This window comes from Tauraco erythrolophus, chromosome 6 (genome assembly GCF_009769465.1).
Source record: "Tauraco erythrolophus isolate bTauEry1 chromosome 6, bTauEry1.pri, whole genome shotgun sequence".
Lineage (NCBI taxonomy): Eukaryota > Metazoa > Chordata > Aves > Musophagiformes > Musophagidae > Tauraco > Tauraco erythrolophus.
Window position 1 is genome coordinate 35,595,418 of NC_141470.1, and position 19,673 is coordinate 35,615,090.

Here is a 19,673-nt window from a genome sequence, read left to right on the forward strand (position 1 = left end):
ACAGCAAAGTGATTTGAGATTTTTTTTTTTTTTTTTTACATTTTTGTCCTTAGTGATTTAACCTGATTATCTCTGTTACTATATTACTCTGTGGGGCAGAAGGGGATAAGGATCTTCTGACCTTTTTTTTTTCTGACCATAAAAATGAGTTGAGACTTCTGAAGATCAAAATTCTGAAATATAGAATATAAAACACAAAAGTGTATGATTTATGATCTCTGCACTTCACAGAACTCACAGTCACTTATACACCATAAACTCAGAACAACCACATTTCATTTGAGGTCTTCTCTAGTTATTTATGGGGGGTGGGTGGGAAACCACAAACTATTTTAGATACTCAGGTCTCTGATGTCACAGGTTTTTCATTCCTAAATTCATCTGAGATTGCGGTGACTGTTCCACTGAGTAAATCCCTAAAAAACTGCTGCATAAATTTTAGAAGTTTCCATCTGAAGGATTTTCACTTAATGGGCATAATTCCCTAAGGATTTATCTTTCTAATTAACATCACCTGTACTTGCTTTTTCTGAAGAAGACTGAAAGCAACCAGCCACATACGTAATTCTTTTCTATGATACCTATTTCAATATTACTGCTATGATGAGACGTCCTGTTAGACAAAGAAGACAGAAGCCCCTGCTACTATAGAAGAAACCATCCTCACCCAGGATAAATGCAGTGGATTTATACGGTGAATATATCCCCTCCCCTCCAAATAATTGGTGACAGTCAGAGACTGCAGAGAAGGGTTATGCTCAAGTGAATTCATGTCCATGAAATCTGCTGGAACGTTTCTCACTCCTGAGAAGTAGAAAACAAATAGCAAAGACAGAACTAAAAATTTTGCAGACTGAAAAAAATGTTCAGAATTTGCAGTGTTGTAGTTTCTTTACACTGTGTCTGTCACATTACTTAATATTTGCAGAACATTTCAGTAATTTATTCAGGGAAAAATCACATAATTCATATGTTTGTGCACAGCTAACTCTGACTGCTAGCACAGAACAAAGCTGACAAGGCTTTCAAGTGTGCCCTACTTTTGGATCCTTCCAAACAGACATCCCATAGCTCATGAATTTATGACATGAATCAGAAAAGAGACTGTCAGTATGATTCTTTGGACTGTTAAGCTGGACTAGTTTGCTCCTGCCAAAGACTGCAGTCTCATAATTCTTCCTCTTGACTGCTCCCTTACCCTCTCCACTTTTGGGTTGTACAGCTAGTATCTTCTCTGATAGCTTTGAAACTTGTCAAATCTCTCATTAAGTCATCTTAATTCAACAAGACTGCAGAATGTTACAAAACGGTTTTGGTCAACAAAGCATGCTAAACCAGCTCACAATTTGAAAGGTGACAGGACTGGCACAAGGGGCAAGAGCAAGTGGCTGAGACCAAGGTGGTAAAGCAGTGAGGACAAAGACAAGTAGAAACTCACCCCCCAGCAGCCGAGAGCCATCTCCAATGGAACCTCATCTCATGAAACCATATTCTGTGAATTCATCCACTGTCCCTCACCCCCCTCTCAAAAAAAAAATATCTCATCAACAGCTACTAATTTTGAAAGAGCTTTTAATCTTAAAAAACAAACAAACAAACAAGAAAAACCCACAAAAACCACCCAAACAACCCCACAAAAAAAACCCAACCAAATATCTAGAGCCACTTGCATCTCTTTCTGATAATATAAACTTAGGACAGTCATGAGAACCTCTTGGTTTCTCTTAAAAGGCATAACCTGAGACACTACGGGTGTAAAAGACCACAAATATTGCATTTATCTTCGAGCATATTTCCTCCCAAACAAAAGTGGTAAATTGAATACGCATGTCTTTGAGCATTAAAGGAGGTCCTACTGAAAAGTCTGAACATCTCTGGCACATTCATTACTTGAAGATACTCAAGTAGTATCACAATATTTACACAACACAATCTATGTGTAAATATCTATTCTCAATCTTTGTGTAAATAGTACAAACATACCAGATCAGAATCCATGACTCAGAAACAAAAGCTTTTTTTTAAAAAAAAAAACCAGCAGACAGCAATAACACAGATAAATCTTGATTTTCTGAGTACTTGCAGCATAAGGTATAAAACAACGCCTACTGGTCAAACACTAATGGAAATAAAAGCATTAGTACCTCAGGCATACACATACCTATACAATGGAATTAACATATGGTTAACCACTTGGAAAGGGAGGAAAATTAAAAATCACCCTTACTTTGAGCCTTCCTGATTATCACAATGATCTGTTAAACTTATAGGAACGCCAACCATGACTGAAGAACTCAAGCTGATTTCTTGGTCATACTATAAGACAAACTTATACCATCTAGTAACTTAAAACATAGGTCATGTGGAAAACCTGTAGAAAACTAGTGTAAGTAAAGTATTACCAAAATTTCACTGCAAATGCTTTGTAAATAACCTATATTACTAGAGTTCATAATAAAAGTGCATGAGAAAGCTTCACAAAGTCCATAAAAACATAACATTAGAGACCTTCTGTACCTTATAAAACTAGTCTCTCTCTCCTATTAAATGCAAGTGGACTCTTGGGCCTAATGTTAGCAATCAGTTACATAAATTAAGATAAAACTTGACAGGAACATACTCACTTCCGCAAACTAAATTCAAGAACATAAGCACTGTGGCTGCAGAGCTCTTTCACAGATCAATTCTCTTGCTAAATTAAAGAAAGTACATTCAGTTTCTGAAATCTTGTTAAAGCAGATGTTATTAAGAAAACACTAGAAAATTGTGATAAATTCACAGGAATGGAAGACTCCTTTCTATGTGAAGAGAGGCAAACTTTTTTCATGGGTAGTGGTGCAATAATCCTGCCCAGAAAACCATGTCATCCCTTGGGCTGTTAACTAAGATACTAAATATCACTTTATGAGTCAGGAAAAAACACTGTTAGCTAAGTGAAGTATGTCTCTCCACAGAACTCTCAAATCATGCTAAGGAACAAAGATTGAACACTTAGGAAGGTGGAATTCGGCAGAAACCTCTCAATGTCTAAGATTATGGAGTGAATCTTTTAGTGCAATGAACTTCCAATATAGCATTTGAACTTGAGCAAGTATTTCCTCTCAATCCTTAAATTAGTCAAGCTGAAGATGACTATTCAAACAGTAGTGTTAAAAACAACCGTTTTCTTCTTTGGTAGCGTCTTTAAAGCCTTCTTCCCTACCCTAATTTGAGAGCTAAAAGCTGAATTTTGAACTTTTGCTTCTTATAAAAAGAAAAAATCTCAATAATCTTTAATATTCTGTGCCAGTAAATTGAATAAACAGTGAAAGGTATGTGAACCTGTACTTTACAGCTGTTTGTATTAACAAGTACACAATTACTCTTAAAAAAAAACCACATAAAATTTTACCCTGTCATTAGAACTTTCTGAAGTGTCTGACAATTAAAACTAGTTCCATAAACTCGTTATTACCTACTACCACCTACCACAATAAAGAAAATTGTAACAGCAAGAGAAAATGGAAATTATAATTCAGAAACAGCCAGTCACACTCTGTAGTTTTCTGTACAAGTTCAAAATTGACTAATTTGTTCCACTTTACCTTTCATGTGTATTTTCTACTGATATAAAACCTGAAACAAATTTCTCCACAGAAAACTAGAGAAGAGATAAGATATTTGGACATCACTTCTACCTGATATGACTGTACATAAAAATTAAGTTAAATCAAAATCTAATGGATGTAAGATAACGAATGTCAGATCTCAGAAATTCAGGTATTTCGTAATGGGAAAAGGGAAGAAAGGAAGAACACCTTCAACTGATGAATGCAGGATATCTTTGTGTTTCACCACTCAGTGAAGTAAATTGTATAGGTGTTACACAAAAGGGCACTGAACATTAAGAATATATACGAAAAAGTTATTGAGCAATACTTACAAGAATCAATCACACACCTAACCCCTTAAACAAATACCTAAAGATTAAGTTTGTACAAGCTCTACATACCAGTGATGCAAACATGTTTATATGCATTACACCAATATAGCTGATAAATCTCTTTAAAGAAAACATCACAATGCTTTATTGTCCTAATATTTTGAACTCAGCCATCAGGTACTTCTGAATCAGAAAGCAAAAACTATGTCATAGAATGGTTTGGGTTGGAAAGGACCTCAAAGATCATCTAGTTCCAACCCCCTGCCATGGGCAGGGAAACCTTCACTACACCAGGTTGCCCAAAGCCTCATCCAACCTGGCCTTGAACACTTCCAGGGATGGGGCACCTACAACTTCTCTGGGCAACCTGTTCCAGTGTCCCACAATAATACCGACAACAAACTTTAAACAGTGCCATTTAAAGCCACTTTAGGTAGCAACATCTTCACTAATCATTGTTTTGTTTCATTCCAAAAGAATTAGAGCATTGACTCCTTTGGAACAAACTTCTTAGAAGTCTGAACTTCTTAAGAACACACTGATGCCATCCAACTGAAGATAAACTGCTATTAAATTCAAAACCCTAGAGCCAAATTTCCCATAACTAAGCTTATCCAAGAATGTAAGCTGCATATTTGGCACTTCTACTTTGGGTTAAAGAATAAAGCCTTCAGTAAATTAGCCTTTAACAGGTTTTACTGTGCTAATCCTTTGAATAAAGAGAACCATAACACACTGGGCATAAGGTACTTCTTTCTTAAATTCACAGTTACATAACTTTAAAAATATGAACTTCTGAGTGGAAGTATTACTTTGCAAATCCTTCAGCAAAATTACAATCCTGGATGCTGCCCTCTCATGCAGAGACCACACAGATAGGTGTTTTCCTCTAGAGGTGGAGACAAATCAGTAAGGTAACACCAGTCTCATGTACAAGACAACACTCTGATACTGAATCATTCTGAAAAACAGCATTAGAATTATGAAGTTATCCCAAGCAAAAGTGATTACTAAAATGTGCCACAAATACTGGTATTCACCATCAAGGATGCAGTCAGGACAGCTTGAAATACTCTCAGCACTTTTGCCCCCAGACTGTCAGTCTTCACCTGTTGCAAAAGCAGGTGTCAAGACTTCAGCTGCTGCTCCACAGACCACCAGAAGTTGCATACAGTATGAATGCTAGTGAGGATGGATCATGTATTTCCCTTAGAACAGCCAGAGAAGGGAAAGAAAATGCAGAGGAGTAAAAAGGGGAGAGTCTAGAACTAAATGACATGGACAGAAACTCCTAACTGGAGATATCAGAGTAATTTTTCATTCAAGCAATAATCAAAAGAATACCAAAGTTAAATTTGCTCTGAATTCCCTGCTTGCATAAAAAGCAGAATCCAGTGTCAAAGGGCAAGGCTAAGAGGACAGAACAGACAGCAAGAGCACTAACTGGATAAGGGGCTTGGTGCCAATACCAGCATTTCTATACATGGCTCCGGAAGCTGCCACTGTCTTTACACAGTTTTTCAGATCAAAGACGCCAGCCAAATGGTAACAGTAAAGAGTGAATACTGTGGTCCACTGGAAAAGATAAACTCTGTTACCTCTGTATGACAGGGAAGTGGAAAGAAAGAAAGAGTATTTTCTGATTCATGTATAAAAAACCATGATGAAAATTAAACTAAAAAGGTTACGTACGTAGAAATTCTAACAATCTAGTCTAGTGCATCTACCTTGTAAGCACCAGGAAAAAGCAGCACGTTTTGCAGACAAAACTCTGAACATCACCGTGAAGCAACAGAGCTGTAACAACAGCACAACACACGTCTTTGCTGCAGTCACCCTAAGAAACAGTCAGGTTTACAGAAGGGGTTTCAGTTGAGAAACTTCACTCAGACTCTAACCATACACATCTCTAGCGTCTGACAGGCAGCAAGAACCTGGTTACTATAGGTCTGTGCTTCATCATTTTCAAAGCTTGAAAATACTTGGTCCTTCACTTGCCTTGCAATTTGAAGAGACTTGACCACCTGAAACTGAAAACTAGTTTTTCTAAACATACTTTTTCAAGATTTCACAGCAGCAAATTCTCACAATGCACTGGAGCAGCACAGCTGAAAAACTTTAGGATGCAACAATACACACCACTGATACCTCAACACACACAGACATCCATGTCTCAACAATCTCGAGATACAGCCTCTACTTCTTCCTACCAGTTTTCCCACTTGAGCTTAAGATATGGTTCTGCTAGATGGAGACATCCTTCACCTTATTCCAAACCCCTTCCTTCACTTATTTCACATTAGCTTTGGCATCACTAGAGCTCTCCAAGAGCCAGCTTAGTAGAATAAAACAGCAGAAAACAAACCCAGGAAAAAGATACCTCCCATACTCAGCAGCAAAAAGCTCTAATGTGAAGTCATCTGCACATAAACAGTGGTGTCTCTTCATCACCTAAACGATTGCGATTTTTGACGAGTTATAGATTTTTAAACACCAAATTGTTACCAACTCTTATGGGGTATAGAAGAGCAAGTTTATATCAAAAAAAAAAAAAGAAAAATGCGCAGGAAAATTCCATGGGTTTAAGTGAAAGAACAAATAAAATCCAAAATCATTCCAGAATGGTGCTGTGTCATCAGCACCAAATGATTCAGGAACAGAGAAGTACTAAAAGGTAACAGAAAGAAATTAAGTGACATGCTTACCCTGCATGTCAGACAAAAATCAAGATGGCCGCGAATGCCATCTGCTTTCTCAATTTCAGAAGAACTTTACAAACATGGATTGAGGACTAGGATTAGGATTTTTGGGTCCCACTTACAAATGGGAGCTTCTGAGCTCTGGCAAAAATAAGAATTACAGAATAGATTAGAACGCAATCCAATAATGTCACTCAATGCGAACAAGACTACTATTTAAGCAGTATTTTCTTGATGTCTGCCTGAATTGTTGCAGACTATTTTGCATTATTTCTTGTCAGTGGCATTTTTTCAAATATATTAGGTCACATTATGAGGAAAATACTCAATCCTTTCTCCTGAAAATGAAACTAGCCTAGTCTTTATTAAGATAAATCAATCAACACAATCTACAAAAGCTACAGAGCTTCAGTTTTCTCTTATGCAAAGAAAACAACGCACACCTTCACTCAGAATAGGTTTTGCTCGTTTACTTAAAAGAACTAGAAGGGTCTAAAGATCAGCAGTATAAGTTACAGAGACACAACAAGGTTTACACATTAAACAAAGGAAATACACAAAAGGATGTACACATAAGGAACAGTCTACAGAACTTAAATCATGCTTTTTTAATTACAAGAACGAGCTATTCAACAAAAGCTAGAGCAAAAAAACCTGGTTTGCTTATAAAAATAAACAACTTACAAAAGTAACTTCTTTAAAATTTTGTTAAGGACAGTAGACAAAAGGACCAAATAGCTGTGTAAACTGAAAGAGACATCCAAATACAACGGTATCACTTTAGTCAAGCCACCACACAGCTATAGCAGTTAAAGAGTACTGGTAGGGCAGTGCTGCTGGCTCCTTTCATTCCCCAGCTGAAGGGGAGGGGTGTCAGGACCTCAGATTATCTCAGTAATTTTTTTTCAACCAGTAATTTTTTTCACCACAGGACTGAGTGAGCAAGTATAATCAAGAGGCCTGAGATGACCACAGGACAATTAAAAACAGTTTTCTAGGATGATTTCCAAAGTAACTCTCAGCATAACGGCTGAAACAAAATACGTTTTAAATCTGCAATAAAAATATTTTAGTCAACATTCCCTGTGAGCAGTAAGAGACTACAAAACTTCGCATAACAGCAAAACCTGCAGATATGAGTTGAGGGCAGATAGAGACAAAAAACAAAAGTGACACTGTGAAGGTACTGGGGCCGACACAACTGGCAGTGGCCTGAAATTAATAAACCATGCTGAATTTAAATTTCTGTCTGTGCTATGCTAACCAGACTCTCCAAGTTCTTGCCAACTTATCAGCTCAGACACCTGCATTTTAATCATGAATAAAGAGAACAGGGCTCTCAGACAACAGATTGCTCCCTCTCTGATGCTCCAGCACATCCCACAGTATGGCTCTGCAGGGTCCTGGCCAGGTGGTAGGCTACTGTCTGGGCACCAACCTTAAATTCTTTTACTCACTAGAACATGTGAGAGAGATACCGTATAGCCCAACAGGTTAGCCCAACTTCTAACTCAGCAGGTACACTGTGAACAGCACTGGTACCTGACTTGAAAGCAGCTCCTCTAATGATTGTACTAATGCCTCCCAGACAGAAGTTTTTCATCAGCAGCTCTGCACATTGCTTTCTTTTCCACCACCCCTCTGAGCTCTCATTACACATACTGTGTGATGATAGGAAAAAGAAAGAAAGAGCAGGAAGGTTCCAAGATTATGCTTTCTAATTTTGTACTGTGAGAACCTAGGTTCTTGCCCTAAGGAAGCATTTAATATTGAGATTTTTTTTTCATTAGAGGACAAAAAAACCCCTACCATAACCAAAAAAAAAACCAGACGCTTTTCCTCAACAAGTCAGAAACAGTGGCTTTACCGTTTTGCTTGGAACCTGAGTATATAGAACAACAGCCACTTTTTCAAATAATGTCAGAAAAATACTGATATCCTGAACAACAGCTGCAACACTGTTCACATGCCAATTACCCAGAGCAATCAACTGGCAAGTCTGGTCATTGGGTTTAATCTTTAGTGCCAAATCAACCAACTGTGCTAGCTAGTGAGGCAAATCAAAGCAGGTATATCTGATTTTCTGTGAGTCTAGATGGAGTTCCTAAATTTTGTCATTACTTTTTACCATCGGCTACTTAGAAAACAGAAAAAAATTTTGGGACGTAGATTATCTGTTGTCCATTATTTCGGTTTTGTCATTTCAAACTGAATTATTACAGTGCAATTTAGGTCAAGTTACACCTTAAATCCATTTGAATATAATCAACACAGCAGCCATTAGTGACGGTCAGTGGAAAGAACAGATTAATCGCCCAGGAACCCGAACACTTACAATAATGCATTCAATTTTCCAAGTCAACTCTACAATCTTTGCTTTAAAGCTGCAAAAATTTACAGCTTTTGGAATCAATATGACATATTTGTTTATCAGAGACACTCTGTTGAATAAAATTGTTTTATTCCCCTCAATGTAGAGAAAGTGTTTGAGAGGGGTTGTAGTTCTCCAGTCCTAAGAGACTGCAAATCACCTCAGCAATGCAGGCAGGGAATTCTGTTCTAGCACTACTAAGGCTACAATGCCTGCAATAACAAAATCTATTTTTGCAGAGAGGAAATAACAGAGCATAACTAGGAAGGTTTAGGTATCCCACATTTTGGGAGGTTTTAGGTATCCTACAGACGGTCAGACTTTACCTACTGCTTCCAGGACTTTCAGAATTTGATCAAGAAGCTTCACGTGCCCTTTTCCATTTGACCAATCTGTTGGGAGATACTTATCTATCAGGGATGTGTTTCAACCCGAAGTCAGACGACATTTTCTATCAGAAGAAAAAAATATTTACTCAGATTTATCTACAGAAGAACATCCAACAGAATCAGCGTTCATAACCTTTTTGTTCCTGATGAATTCTATGTTTATGAGAAGAGATATGACTATTTCCAGATATTTAGTCAACATTCACAGATTAAAAATATGCTGAGTTCCAGAATAAAAATTAAATCACCTAAGAAATTAAGCATTGAAATAAGAATCTACTATTTGAGGTCAATGAGACTTATGAGTATCTTCATGCTCCACTAACTCAAATAATTCTAAGTATGCACCTATATTCTTTCAAGACCAGTTCTGGAATTCCGAATACAAACAAGGGGTATTTATGAGAGAACTTTAAGTTTTAACAAGCTAAACACATAAACTTACTTTTAATGCTTTCTTATTCCCCTAAACTTTAAGTACCCATTCAAATAGCTCCCATGCACATTGTTTCAGAGTCCTACTTTAGCACAGAATGCCTTGGCATTTTTGAACCAATGTCTCTATTTTGCTTTTGGTCGTGCACATCCTCTGGTTGTGTATACTGAATTGATGCAGTGCATTTCTGGGTGGTTCTACACTGCAGGTCTGGAAACCAAAGCCAGTGTAAATTTTACCTGCTAAATAAAAATCTTCAGCAACATACCTATAAGAATATACCAATATAATGATATATGAATCCCTGATACCTGCAACGGTTTCTCAAAGTACAAGTTCGAAGTTAGACATGGAATTTCTCGCAAACAGATCATAAAATACGGTGAATTATTATTTCTCTTTGTGTTATTTTTTTCAAATAAAGAAGAAAATAAGGCTGCATTATTATTATTAAGGTGGAGCTGAAGGGACAGCAAGCTTAAATTAAAGATGTGGATAGACAAGCTCTAGCAAATCTTGTTTTAGCAGATTAAGTTACTATCCGCAGCTGTAGATTCTGCTCCCATCAGAAGTCACTGATCCCAAAAGCAGAGCTGGCAAAAGGGAGCATGTGCTGACACCTCAGCCACTTCAGTGGTAAGACTTGCATCTTAGTTTGAGTCATCTCCCTCAGGTATTACACTATGAACCGAAATGACCAAGGAACAAGCACTTCTGCTAATTCTGTAAATTATGAACTAGTAGAGTAGAGGAAGGGCGCACGGAAAGGTAAAAACCTGACATCATCAAATCTGGCAAAATTTCCCAGAGCTATAGTTGCAATCTAAATTTCTTCTAAAGTAGCCAGAATCAATGTGCCACTTGTCACAAATCTATCCAAGAATAAAACCAACACACTTTTGCCAAAAAATGTGAAAAGCACAATTTAAACTGTTAAACAATTAGTAATTAAGTTTTACAGGCATTGATTAGTCATATTATGTACCTTAAAGGCTGAACACTCAAATTCAAACTAGTGTTAACAAATCAAGTTCTGAGGTTTTGCGCAAAATTTTATTTATCACATGAAGTCCCAACTACAGAAGTTATAGGCAGCACTAACACACATAATACCAAAAGAACAGTGTAAAATATCTTTCTAAGATTTGACAAGAGAGTGCACTTAAGAGGGAACACAAACTAGCCTACATTTACTACTCAGCCACTTAGGTATGCAGCGGCATTCATTAAATATTTGTATAGAAAAGACTTCAAAAATATTGACAAAAGGCGAAACTGTATGGAGTTCTCACCAACAGAAGTCAGAAACTGGCTTAGGGGACAAAGTATAAATAAATTCAAGTTTTCAACCCCAGTTGTTAAATTTAAAAAACATATATTCAGATATTTAATATTTTATTACTACAAAAGTGGTATTTCAGATTTTATACAACCTATTAAGTAAAACCCTTGAAACTTGTACTCTGCAGTTATCCCTCTAGTACTTTTTATTAGGATCAAACACAGACAATACTACTTCGTATAAGGTTTATAAATTAAGAACCACCACTGATCAGCCATAGAAACCACACTCAATGCTTCAAAAACAGCTTATATATAATAAGCAGGCCTAACTTTTTTCTTCTGCAGATTGTCCCCTCCCACTCACCTTTAACTGCGGTTTTTAGCTTCTAAGATTCCTTTGCTTTTCCAAACAAGTACATAATATAAATTCCAAGTCAGCATCATGCAGATGCATTTATAACAGCAGGAGCCCCACCTAGCTTTGCACATTGTCCACTGATCAAAACTGAGCCACCAACACAGCATCCCAAAGGAGACCAAATATGACATATTTGTAGAGAGGAGTTCACAGTTATTGTATTATTATATCATTGTTATATTATTTTTGCTATTCTCTTGTTGCGATTTCCCAGCTCTTCAGTTCTCCCTTTTTTAAAAAACAACCAATCAATCCCCGTCACCAGCTTGTAGTCCAGTGCAGCACATCATCTGGTTGGGATAATATACCACATTTTTATAGAATAAATTTCAGTACAGTGTAAAACATGGCTTCTGGCTGTTTAGGATAATATAGAGATGCCCTGAGTCAGATCAGTGGTCCATCAAGCCCAGAACTCTGTCCGACAGCGGCAATCAGACATGCTGTTTAGGGATAACTTGTGCATTTACAAGTTCAATTGTCAAAGAACATCAGATGGTACATCCCTGACTACTCAATTATGAACCATTAAATGTACATGCCAATGGATTCGCTGTCCAGGAATCTGTATAACCTCGTTTTTGAACATGCTGATATTGGTTGCCTCCACAGCCCAATGTTGTCCATCCTCCTTACTTAGAGACTCAAGTCTGAGAAAGACTCATGTTTGAAGGTTTGCAAAAGGAAAGAATGCAAGAAAACAAGCAAAGGAAAAGTTGCCAAAAAAAGTGGCAGCAAAAATTTAAGAAGTCCATGCTAAACCAGGAAAGATCTAAGGGGAAATAATTTATTGTGACTATTCAAAAATCGATCACATGATTACTCCCTAATAGCAATAAGCTTACTAGTCTAAACAACATATCAACATAAAAAAAAGAAATAGTTTAACCTAAAAATCACTTCCTAAGGAATAAGACAAAATAACTCTTAACTGCTGCTTCAAAACATCATATAACCAGGTGCAGAGTTCTCTTTCAATCAAGAAGAAACAGCTGTTTGTTGCACTTGATTTTGATCTCTCCTTACCTGAAAACTGCCAAAAGCTTAAAGAAAGTAATAATCTACAAAATAGCCAGTCTTGAATAGCTTTTCACCTGTTGTGTTACCTTAAAACTATTCTCAGGATTTTTTCTTTTGGGAGGAAGGAAAAGTGACATTAACATTTTTGGATTCCTGGCTTTCCTTGGGATACACTTTCAGTCCTTAATTTTTTCATCTAGCTTGATGAGGCAATAAAGAAGAAATTTAAGTAGGCTAGAAGGTAGAAAATTGTCTGCTCAACCCTGTAGAATCCTCAGATTGCCACTTTTCTCTTCTTTCCACTGAAGCCAGGTAACTGTCCTCTTCAGAGTTCTAGCCAGGTCTCATCATATCAGCTTGAAGCAACAAGTTTTGTCAGAAAGTGGTTGATGAAGTCTTGAGAAAAGATCATAATGCACACTAGATGGAATATTCTATGAACAGGCAAGAATCAAAGTGATAATCCAGTAGAAAGTCTACAAATCTAACAAGAACTTGGGCTAAAATGGATTTTCATTGCTGATTATGCACTTAAAAGAATAAAGATGTGAATCAGACTATTCCACTGGCCAAAATCAAAACAAATACTGCTGGGCTCATAAGTCGTTTACTCAGCCCAACAAGACAATGCTGAGCTGATCAGCTTTTACCTCACGTTACTTTAAGACACTGTGCTAATTCCTCCCTCTAAGTAATTAGGTTACTAATTTAGAACACATCTTGGTTACTGGAAAAAAATGAAACAGTAAGAGCTTGCATTATGTTGGTTTTAATTATCCTACAACAACAACCACCACCTTTAAATACATATATCCAGTTCAATTTCAATTCACTTCCTTTCTCTTGCATTTGAAAACGTCCTAATACTGTTCAAAAAGTATTGAGTCAAAAAGTCACTGCATAGTGACGCTAAGCAATTCCATGACCGCTTGATCCTACAGGAACTGATTTTGCACGTGATATCCACTAATGCTATATTCTCCCACTAACACAGGACTAAGTCAGTCTGCTGACATCATATGCCCTTTCAGACATTGGGAAGAAGAGATTTACTCTCTGAAAACAAGTATATACATACATAAGAAATACAATCAACAGAATACAAACCAATACAGTCGAAACTCTCATCCGTTTGAAATCTCTGGATGCTTAACCCGAAAGCATAAGCTTTGCCTTCAGAGAGATGAGACAACATTTAGAAAATAGGACATACATGAGGAATTAGCAACACATCCTCTTAGCCAATACAAAGCACACAGTTAATTTCTATTGTGCACAAATGCAGTTATCTGCAACACAGTTTTTCTATAGAAGTAACTTCAGTTTTCTTAGCCTAGATGCACTGCATTAACCCATGATTAATCTACCTCAAGTTTCATTAACAATAGCTGACAAGTCAATAGCGATTTGATAAAACAAGACAAACACAGGTGACCACTAGCTCTCAACCACAACGCTGCAGGGACACTGCATGATCTGATACTAAGGTCAAGCCTTAGCTTTACGCACAGAGATAACACATTCTATAGAAAAAGTTGACATATCTGCTATCCTGAAGAATTTAACTCAGTACCACAACCACCATGCAGAAAAACATTATTCCCTCCCTAGATTTCTCCTCTGCCACACTGACGACCAGCTTCTAAGTGACTAAAAGACAAGGTGTTACCAAAGCATAGTACTTTCATTGACCTTAACTGCGAAGATCATTGCAGCTAAAAGAACACTTAGGTTTACACTTGACTATTCAGACAAGAGCTGACTCTGCCGATCTCTCTGACATCCAAACCAAGACCAAGATTTGGCTCCAGGGAAACAGACAGCGATGGGAAACATCAAAAGTGAAGTAACTTCTCTCAACAGTGATTTTACTAAGGCGTAATACCAGTTATATTTTACCTGCCTTCAGCCTTGAACAAGGTGAACTTTTAAAATTTCAGTACTCTTTCACATGCACCTCATTAAAGGCACGTCCCTCCTATGCCATCACACTGCTAACAACAGCTCACACATATATCCCTGGCAATCTTTATAATATACTGTTGAAATGAGAAGTGACTCTATTAGGCACTAGTATATGCTGTCCTCCTTTGATCTCACACATTTGTACTCAGAACTCCACTCAACGCTACTGGTACCTAAACGGATACTTCTTTTCCAGTCTCTCCTTTCTGACTTTAAAAATACACACTTATCCTTGGAAACAGAACTGGAATGCATACAGTCACCTCCCAGCGCCGTTGCCAGGTCAAAGAGCAGCTGCTGAGGCTGCACTGGCACTTCCCGGTTATCAAAGGTTTTTAGTTTTGCTGAATTTAACTTTCTAGAGAGCTTGAAGATACCAGTGAACAACTTCACACAATGAAAATAAGACAGTTCACACCGACTATTCATACACCAGTTGATGCGCATTCACAGGTATGTGCTTTAGATGCTAACATACTGTTACCATACTTGAGTACTCCTAATACCTGTTGTAAAAACTGCTTAGCTTTCCTATCACTTTTAATATACCCTTACCAGAAATCGTTCCTGGTTCTAAAGCACTTCCCCCCCCCAAAAAAAAAACATTTGAGAGACTTCTGAATCATCTGTTAAGACCAAATAAGCAAGTATGACCTTCCAACAGTTTTCCCAGAAGATGAATCCTGATGCAAGACAAGAACAAAACTTACAGTTTGGTTTCTATCTTATTTTTCTTAAGAACTATCTTTTTCCAGAATTTCTAACTATTATATCATCTATTCCTTTGTTAGAATTTTGCAGGAGCTGAGGAGTTTATTTTCTATGCTGATAAAGTACAGCAAAGATACTAAAGTTTATGATTAACAACCATGAGCTGCGCTGTTACATGTATCAACTGTCAAGTCTCTTCTCTAATCCTATGGAAGAAATTTAAAAAGTGAAAGACTAGAGACAAAATGAAGTATTAAAAACATTAGCACAAAATCACATTAACTATTTCTTACTCATTATTTATCTTTAGAAGACAATTACGGCCAACCAGAACAGATATATGATGCAATAATTACTTAAGGAAACACAAGGCACTGAGGTGATCTTTATATAACTGAAAATAATTATAGGTATGTTGAAACAATTACATTTTTGCATCTAATTATTTGGCATCTTATAAGGAAGTAGATTTAGATCCACAAGAGAATCTAAATGCCATGCCACCCATTAGACTTCACAACCCACAGATCAGCAACCAAGCTCGGCTCTACAATGAAAAGGGCACATTACAGATGCTGTTCAAATGTCTAATAATCAACATGAGTAGGAATTAGCCAAATCAGCCCAGAATAAACAAACATCAGAGGTTTAAGCCTCCAGAATCTCACACCATGCTAGGAAAAAAAAAAAAAATATCTCTCATCTACTCTTCCAATGCTTGGCCTGCAACAAGGAGACATGGGTGTCTGGAAGCACCTCGCACCCAAACTCCCAGTGGCCTGGCAGTTAAGGCATTCCCTTTGGCAACTGACAGATGGGGGTTTCAAGTTCTCCCAAAAAGCAGAGGGATTTGAACCCAAATCTCAACATACTGGGCAGGTACTCAAACCATTTACTTATCTGTAAAGAAATGCAACATCACATCTTTTTTCTGCCAAAAGAGAAGTGTGCAAGATTAGGCCTTTCTGTGTTTCCTGCTTCACAGAATAGAAGCATTCCATGTGCAATTGTGTATTACTAATGGTATCTCTTTTTGCTTTCTAATTTAACTGATGCAAGCTTTGAGAATTACAGCATCTTCTTCTTCCCACACAGCTATGTATTAGTATGCTATTAGACAACCTTGCTGTATAAAACAAGTCTTTACCAATAGACATATGCAGTTTATCACCTCTGGTTAAAAAAAAAAAAGCTCAAAACCCAAAAGTTACATTAAAATAGGCTGGTATACAGACTACTTTTGTAGTTATAATGTCCTTTTTTTGTTTAGAGTTCTGCTTCATTCTTTAGGCTGACTTACACTTAAAATATTTTCTCATATAGCTATATGGGGAAGGCAGAAAGGAGGATGAGTACGTAAAATACTTTTGTCAGAACTGCTGTATTGAAGAAAGCTCTGAAGTAGATAATTATACTAGAAAAAAAGAGTTTTGCCAGCATACCTGATTTTAAACCACAGTATAACTATTTCCACCAAGTGAGTTTTCCATCACAGACACACCAGCAAACCTTTTCAAATATACAAATGCCTCTCTTTGCCCGTTAATAAAAGGAAAACAATACAGCAATATTTAATTAACATTTACAGAAGTCTTGAGGTTTTCTGCTGAATGACCAAAGTAGTAATTACTCTAGTGTTTCAAATACCGTAATGTCAAGCCTTTCTGCAACGCTGTCACATTAAGAAAGTGCTTTTTTTAAAAAAAAAGCCAGTCTCTAGAACATTTAAGGATTTTAAACATGACATATGAATACAAGTATGAATCCTGTTATCTAAGAAGTAGCTGTTTGAAATCTTAGCCTTCAGTGTTCTAAATGCCTAACACTAACAGGAATGCACTTAACCAAAAATGTCACACTGGACAAAAAAAAAAGAGTAGCTGAAACAGGTAGTTACAACTGTTAGCATCTGATGTTACGATTCAGTCTTTGAGGAGAACTCATAACAGAAATTGCATCTAAAAATGCCACAGGATTTTTTTTTTTAAGTCTGCAACTTCAAACTACAGCAAAAGATTTTAATTAAAAAGCTGCAAACGGAAGTGTTATGAAAATAAAATTATTTACATGGGAAAATATATATGGTCACACATGAGCTTCAGACTACGTTAAGCTTTTTGTGTCGATAACCCTCGGTATGAATGCTAACCTCTACTCTGCATTTTTACTGCTTCACATCACATATCACCGTGGTAATGAAAGACGCCCGACACCCCTCAATGGCCCGAGCAACTCCTGCAGATTCCTAAGGTGGCTAAATCACTCTAGTGAAGAAATATTTTTGTTTACATTTCTCAGTAAGTTCAGATCTTTTGAAAATAAATTTAATAAAAACTAAGTAAAACTACCATCTTTACCATCATCTAATTCTACACAGCAAAAATTACCATCCACTGCTATTCCACACATTGCCAAGCAACAGGACACACACTGGGAGGATGTAAAACCTGAAAGAACTACTTTGAAAACAGTTAAGTGATCATGTATTAACATTTAACTCCATATTACTTTATTAACAAGAATGCTAACTAAATTTAACATTCTAGTATGCTGCTTCATAAAGTGCTGTAATATTAATATTTGATGCCTTGTTAAACCATCTACAATACTAACCATTAGTTAAGCTTTAAACATGTGAAATACTGATTTTTTTTGCATCACAGCATGTTGGAAAACAGCTCAGATGTGTATACAGTGGCCAGATTCTAAAGTGTTGGACGCTTAGATTTGTAATAACAGCTCTAAGATGATTATAAGGAAAAAAAAAAAAAAGATGTACTGTCTGTGAAAATTCAGAGGACAGATTAAAAACAAAAGATTGCAGGCTCGGATGCCTAACTAAAGACAATCCAAAGATATCCTATTTTTTTCAAACTCAGGAAAACCACCTCAATCCTCCAAAAAGACCTATAGGTCCCTTTAAGATATATGAAGCTGCGCACTGAAGCAACAATCACTTAGCAAAAGACCACCACCAGTCACTTCTAAGAAGTTTAACTGCAGTCACCATTAGATCATCACTTGCGCAGAATGAAAGCATTTTGTTCTAGCGAGTGACCTACGCAGCTAGTTTATGCCCAAGTAATTCCATTGTAGAGGCTTTAAGAACTACCTCACACTACCTTTTTTATTTCTTCCAAGAAAAAGCCCTCACATCTCTAGCTGACATTTATCCCTTTAATATTCCTCGTTAAGTTGTTTTTCAGGGATCTGTCCCACAAGAGACATCTAAGAATATTATTATTTTAGACAGGGTTGCTTTTTTTTAAAAAAAAAAAAAAAAAATCAATGTTTTTCGACAAGTTCAAATACAAGTTAATTCGATTTCCTTGTGCAGTCTGCCCTACGAAGCCCAGTGTTCTCTGCCGCCTGCCCGAGCAGTCTCTGCCCCAACACAGCGGCGGTCCCTCAGCCAGGAAAGCACCACCTCGGCAAGAGCACTATGGGCAGGCTCAGGCTTCCCGAAAACTTGGCAGTCCCGAGCCAGTATGCGCGGTAACTACCGCTCGCTGGCTTCAGAACACACGGGAAGCCGCTCGTCCTCAACTCGCTTTAACTCCAGCCCGCAAAGCTTCACAAGCCAACGCGGAGCGACCTCTTCTCGGCGGCACCGTTTTCAAACGCAGACCTGCCAGATCCGAAGCGCGGCGGGGCGACGCCTCAAGTTTCTCCCCTCATTACAACACGAGCGCATCCCCCCGTAATCACGCGGAGAACGCGCACAACCAAGTACGGGAGGGTTTTCTTACAACTTCTGGGCCTGCGCTCGCCGCGCCTGCCCCGGAGGCACCCCCGGGGGAGGGGAGCCTCGGGAGAGGAGCAGCTCTCGGGAGGGCCGGCTGGGCGCCGCCCGCCCCCCGCGCTCCCGGCAGCGGCACCGGCTCCAGGCGCCCCGCGGCACAGGCACCTGTAGCCTCAGCAGCCAGGGCCGCCCCTCCCGGCCGGGGCACAGCCCGGGCCGCCGCCCGGCAGGGCGCGGGGAGCGACGCGGTCCTCCGAGAGCCGCCGAGCCTGGCTCGGCCCCGCCGCCTCGCTCGGCCCCGGCCCGGCCGGACCCCCAGGCCTGTGCAGGCGCCGTGGCCGCGGGGGAGGCTCCCCGGCGAGCGGCGGCTGGAGGCTCCGCGGCGGGACCTGTTGCTTGCACGCCGGGCGCGGGAACGAGGACTGCGCTCACCGTTCCTCCTTCGCCGCCGCTGACACGCTCTGGCCCAGCCGCCGGCTGGAAGTCACGGTCGCCCGCGCCCCGCGGCGTCTTCCCCGCCGAGCCCGCGGAGCCACCCGGCCACGGCCCCCGCAGAGCTGCGCAGCCGCCGCCAAGCGCGGCCCTGCCCCCTCGCCCGCTCTCCGCACCGGCCGCCAGGCCCCGCCCCGCCCCGCCCGGCCGGGCCGCGCCGCGCAGGCGCGGGGCCGCCCCCGCCGCCGCGGCCGGAGCCGCAGCCGCCCGGCTGGACGGGGGCG

At 39.0% G+C, this 19,673-nt stretch overlaps 1 protein-coding gene across 1 annotated transcript in view; it reads right to left on the bottom strand.

Moving 5' to 3' along the window:
* The window catches only part of PALS1 (protein associated with LIN7 1, MAGUK p55 family member), a 55,772-nt gene extending 36,345 nt beyond the window's left edge, over positions 1 to 19,427 (bottom strand). The window contains exon 1 of the mRNA XM_086613733.1: positions 19,390 to 19,427. The gene's annotated coding sequence lies outside the window, so the exon portion shown is untranslated. The remainder of the gene's footprint in view (positions 1 to 19,389) is intronic.
* Between the last annotated feature and the right edge of the window lie 246 nt (positions 19,428 to 19,673).